We start from the raw sequence: 6,312 nt of genomic DNA on the forward strand, positions 1-6,312 counted from the left end.
AATGATCACCTGGCGGCGCCCGGCTCCGAGCGGAGGGGAATGAATGAACAGATGTACGAGGGGAGCGGGGTAGCGTGTTAACACACACGCCGCTATCGCCGGCTACAGCTGCAGCTCTGATCTCTCGCAGCCCTCTACACACTCGCCTCCCCCCGCCCCCCCCCGCCCTCTCACCCCCCAGACTCCTTCCCTTCCGCACTTCTTCACCGCCTCCTCCCTCTTCTCCTCCCTCTCCCCCCCTCTCTTCCTCACCCCTCTCCCTGTTTCCCCATCACTAGTGGCTTTGCATCGCTCAGCTCTCTCTCTCCGCTCTTTCCCCTCCCCTCTGAATAATGCACTGCGTGGCATTCCTGCTCTCCCTCCTTACGCTTTTCGCTCTCTAATTCCTCCCTCCCCCGATCCCCCCTTTCTCCTCTCTTTCTCTCTTCCTCTCTCTTTTTTCTCTTTCTCTCTCTCCCTGTCTTTTTCTCTCCATCTCTCCTCTCTCTCTCTCTCTCTCTCTCTCTCCCTGTCCTCGAGTGGCCAGGAGAATGATTATGCGAAGCAGGACTGAGATCCATCAATGTGTCACCGGCTTGTTCCCCAAGTCCCCTCTGAGGGGCCCGGCTCCCCCTCCTCCGGCCCTCCGCCGGCCCACCGACCGCCAGTGCATTAGCATGGCGGAGAACGCTGGCGCGACAAGGCACACTTTCGGTGACAATAAGGATAATTGAAACTCGACTTGATTTAACATTGTTGTTATGTGCCGACCTGAGAGGGGGGGGGGTTCGACGTTGCGGCGATGCGACGCTATAGCCGAGAAGAAGCGAGGATCGGGGCAGAGTGAGTAAGTGTGTGTGTGAGACGGAGAGATATTAGAAACAAGAGGAGAGAGAAAGAGAATGTGTGAAACTGTCACATGACCTTGCCATTGAGACAGTTATATATCTGTGTGAAACAAAGGGCAAGTCAATGCTATTCTCAGCCTAAGGAAGAAGTCCATGTAGACAAAAAAAGAAAAAAAAAAGAAAAAAGGTCTGGCCCAAAGCCATGCACCTCCTACCTGCCTGCCACTAGAATTCATCCTCACCTTACTCCCGCCCTCAACTGGTCAAACCGTGTTTTTAGTGTGTGTGTGTGTGTGTGTGTGTGTGTGTGTGTACTGTATGGAGTGTGAGGGAAGGAGATTCCCTTTATCTGTGCCTGTGAGTGATGGCTCAGTCAAAACCCAGCAGTGCACTAACATCATGACCGCTCGTTGTCTCTTTAACAGTCACACACACACACACAGACACACACACACACACACATATATGCACGCATCCACAAGTCCACATGCATCCATGCCCACACACACACACACACACACACATGCGTGCGCACACACAGCCACTACCCTCCAATGGCTGGATGTTTATTGAAAAATAAAATGGGGATGATTTTGTCAGCGTTACATGAGACAAGTTTATATTTAGATGTGTTCATCGATTTGGAGCTGACACACTACACTGGGGCTGTCTGGGGCCCATAACTCAGTCTGTGCCACAGAGATTGGCCAAATCCTGCTGGCACTAAATCATACAGCCGGGGAACGGCACAAGAGGACAGAAACAGGCGTATGAATGATTCAAAATGGTTTATTTGAACTACTTGAGATGCACTTGATCTCGCCGGCAGGACACTCTTACAGACTCAAAAGTGGAGGCATCACCTGCAGGATAAGCAGATATGATGCATATCCAGCCCCAAAATATGTTTAATCTACTGTGTTATGCGTTATCTCTGTAGCTGTCTGTGTCGGGAATGGCTCTAAGTGGCTTTCTGATTAGGGATAGAGCTACCATTGGCTCTCTCTCTCTCTCTCTCTCTCTCTCTCTCTCTCTCTCTCCATTTGTTTGTTTTTGCATGTCTCTGTCTTGGAGAATAAAAGGGAGGGAGGGAGGGAGGGAGTGCAGTGAGAGCAAGACATATTCTGTACATATTTCAATTCCAATGGCAAGACTTTACTATAATGTGTACCATCAGCTGAATTCATCACAGTTTGGGCTTGACTTGCAGCACAATCAGATTCAGAATAAATGGATGGGGTGGGGTGGGGGTCTGTATGTCTTTGCTTAAGTTAAATGTTCTCATTTATCCCGCATGCCATAAACCTGCTTAACTGTAACAGATACTCTCCATTTCATGCCTCCACTTCCCCGGCCATTCAATCTGCCGCTCTGTCCGTTCTTCCATTTTAATTTCTCTTATATGTTTTTGTATTTTGTTTATTGCGATTAGGTATTGTGTTGTATGGCTTGCCACAATGCTAATTTCCCATTAGGGATAATAAAGTCTTGAACAAAACCTCAGTGGGGCTACATTTTATTCATTTCATTTGGCTGCTCTGCCAATTTGCTCCTATCTATGAAAAGATGAAATTGCTTTTCGGCCGTCCTTTTTTTTTGATGGAGACAATATCATTGGTATACTAGTATATTTTAATTTCTTAAAAATTCAGGCTCTGAGCGAATTGCCTGGTGCTGTGAAAGGAGAAATACGAGGCGGCTGAGCTGTGTAATCCGGGAATGACTGACAGGCCTCACAAGGGGTGGAACAAAGAAGAAAATCCAATTCTCCAGTATAGGAGAAAATTGCAGCAGGCTCAATGCAAAAGGATGCCTTTGTTCAGGGGAAAAAACAGACATTTGTACTGTTGATCAGTATAAATCAAAGGAGCCACTGAATAGGCCTGCTTTACACCTTTCCTCTTTCTGTGTGTCCTAAACTACTCCTTGACTGCTGACTGTTTATGTTTGTTATTCAGGATTTTTTATTTTTTTTTAAGACCAATGCAGCTGATTCATCAACTATGGGCAGAACAGGGAACGTGAATATATTAATTTGACAATCATATGAATGAGTATGAACTGATCAGGAACCTATCACAGCACAGGTCATCTCTTTCCTGGGAAAGGTAAGATTTTGCAGCTTGTGATAATCACACAACACTCTGGGACTGATAAGACAGAGGTCCCCTTATGTGCATCTTATATCAGTTTGATACTACTTACTATTATACATACTACTAATACAAATCATAAAGATTTATATCAAGGAGGGTAAACTGATTTTAAGTGGGTTTACCCTGCTCTTCTGTAAAAACACCTGCAAACCACAGAGCTTGTTCACTTCCATTAGGTCTTCATGCAGCACTAGTCCCATGCAAATAGCACTTTGTACTTACTGCCATTTATCTTGGATGCAGTGATAGACTGTACTGTGTCCCTCCTCTCCATTCACAGCTCACCAAGCCCTCACCCTAATGGCACTATCACTGAACTTTTATAGTAGCTTCATCAAAGTGGCCCATAAACATAAAACTGATATGGGAACAGATGGGTGACGTTCTATACAATAGTCCAACGGACGTAAACCTCTGGATCAGACAGACAACTGGTGGTACTACACAGTCTATTTCTATAGAAACACAGTGAATAGAAGGCTTTCAGAACTGATTTTTTTGGTAACAACAATAACTACAGGGAACAAGCACCGATAATATTTGTTTAGTCCAACCTAATTACGTTATTGTACCCTGTAATTATTTGTTGTTATTATTTATTGTAAGTATGCAGTAATTACGAAAAGAGTTACACCATAGCTACCTTATAAGTCTCTCATAATTTCAAAATTGTTACCCCTTAATTGCCGGACTTCTTGTTTTGTTACCCTGTAATTACAGCATTGTTATTTTATTAGTACCCCATTAATAAAATAAAGCGTTACCTATTTTTTTTCCCTTTTGATTACAGAAGAGACACAGGTTCAATCCCTGCAACAGCCAAAGTGGTGGTGTAAATTATAAAATGTGAAATGTAGACAGATGTAGTTAGAAGTCCTTGCACAATATCTACATTGGTTTCACAGAGTGAAGTGAAAACCATAGTGCATCTGGTTTGGTCAAGTTTCAATTTTTCAAATCTTCAAATCTTTTTTAATTTCCCCAAAAATGGACTTAACAGATGCAGCACTGTCATCCAACAGCGCTAACATTTCCCCTCTGATAGTATAAATGATAAGTTCAGATACTGCAGAGTTTGAGTGCATTTGTGGTGCTCTTTCACGAGAAGAGGATGTTGGAGTGAGAATTCAGAGCATTAGGTTTTCACAATAATATAACTTTAACTTCCTTTTGTTTGGATACTTCTCAGTAAAGAACAGATATGATTTGCAGAAAATGATTCTCTTGATTGATGATTTCCCTTTCTTTACGTGCTGTAAACGTCAAAGTTTGAAGTATCTTGCCCCTAATTTACAGATCTAAGATTTTCCTCTTGATGACCACTATAGTTGACAGCATTAGAGTAAAAACACAAGGTCGCCGGGTGCTCCGGCGTGGCAGCACGGCACGGTGTTACAGCCGGGAGTCCATTTTGTATTGCTGCTACTTAACCGATTGGGTTGGTCATTGACCTCTGGGAGCATCTGCTTCCTCTGGCCGCGGCTCCTCGGTGGCGTGGATATGCACCGTGAGCTAATTGTCGTTTACGGGAAGAAACCCCCGTCCGCGGCTTGGTCCCCGTGTCTCTCCCGTGAGGCGTTCAGGGCCAGGCGGCCGGCCCAGGCGGTCCAGCACAATTAGCCAAATCGAAAGTCAAAGTCTTTTCCATTATATTGAAAACCTCTCCTGTGCTGAAGTAATACCCAAAGTCATATATTTAAGTTTCCTCTCCGCTGGTACTAATTAAAAATACAATCACACATCTTACTTTCTTTTTCTCTCTGTCTCTACGTCCCTTTTTCTCTCTCTTCCCCCTTTCTCTCTGCCTCTTTTTTTTCCCTGCTGCTTCCTCTTCTCCTTCTCACCCCTCCCTTCTCTTTTCACATTTCCTTTTTTTTTTTTTTTTTTCTCTCGTTCCCGCCGTTGGCTTGGATCAGAGAGCTCTCTCTCCCAGATTAAAAAGTGTCTGCGGGATCTGTACACTGTATCCATTGCTTCTCCCCTGCCACCAGGTAATGCAGAAAAAGCATTCATCTCCTAGGCCATTTCACACGCCAGCTAAAGTAATGGTCCCCCGGGAACTTTAACTGCATCTAAGGGCGGGGTGGGGGTGGGGGGGGGGGGGAGAGGGGGGAAAAAAGAGGCGGAAAACAGCGAGGAAACATTTTGGTGTTTGGTCTTGGTGGTTGCAGTTTGTCTCCAATGGGACTGCCCCTGTCACAGAGAGACGGAGTTTGAAGGAGCTTATTGTTTTTTTGTCCTACAACACAACCTTATTATTCTGTCTGCTCGCCAAGCCGGATCGGATGAGTGTACAGACTCTAAAGTGCCAGTCGACAACATTACGGGACACACAAGCGCGCAGATCAGCACACACACACACACACACACACACACACACACACACGTGCGCACATACACATTTGGCATTGCAGGTATGAACGGTGAGAGGCATGCAGGCGGGAGTGCTTGCACACGCACACTCGCACACACTGGAAAAACACACTCGCACACACTGGAAAAACACACACGCACACAGTGGGCAAACACTTCACTCATTTGAGCGTTTGTGTATTCAGAAATTAAAGATGTAATCTAACTCAACGCAGTCTTTCACACTGACCTAGTCACAAAGGCAAACACTCCACAGTAGAGCAGAGAAGCACTTCAAATTAAAAGTTCCTTTCAAAAGTGGCTGTATTGGAATTAATTTCAGTTATAGCCTATTGTATATGGGATCTTCTTCTGTGTTAAGGTTATATGTATGTATCTATCTACCTATCTTTTTGTTCATTTGTTCACATCAGTTTATTTTACTCTCTCTTGATTATCAATGTGCTGCACAGTGCTTTCTCTAAATTTCATCTACGCTAAAATGTGTATGTACGTATATTGCTGTATTTAAATTGAGCATTTGTCATTGAGAGCAATCCAACTTTATACCAATCAGAGAAATGTGAATCATAGGAATAAGAGAAACAAAAAGGAAGGAAAGAAGCAGTGCGAAGAAGAAGAGAAAAGGAGTGAATAGAGGAAGTGAAGAGGACAGGGGAAAAAAAGGGTAATAGGACTAATTTGAGCAGCAGGAAGCTTGCGAAGGAGGCAGAGCAGAAAAAGAAATCGTTTGAAGGTGTTATGTTTTGTTTTCTTTTTTTCTGCTCTCTGTTTTATTTTGTTGAACATCATTCAGATTCCAAACCTGAGTGTGTGTGTGTGTGTGTGTCTGGTGTCTGCACTGGTGTCCCAACCTCTGCTGTGATCCCTTGACAGATCATGCACACACACACACACACAAACACACGCAAACACGCACACGCAAACACACACACACACTTAGTCCCAGGAGCTCC

This window comes from Centroberyx gerrardi, chromosome 14, assembly GCF_048128805.1.
Source record: "Centroberyx gerrardi isolate f3 chromosome 14, fCenGer3.hap1.cur.20231027, whole genome shotgun sequence".
In the NCBI taxonomy this organism is placed as follows: Eukaryota; Metazoa; Chordata; class Actinopteri; order Beryciformes; family Berycidae; genus Centroberyx; species Centroberyx gerrardi.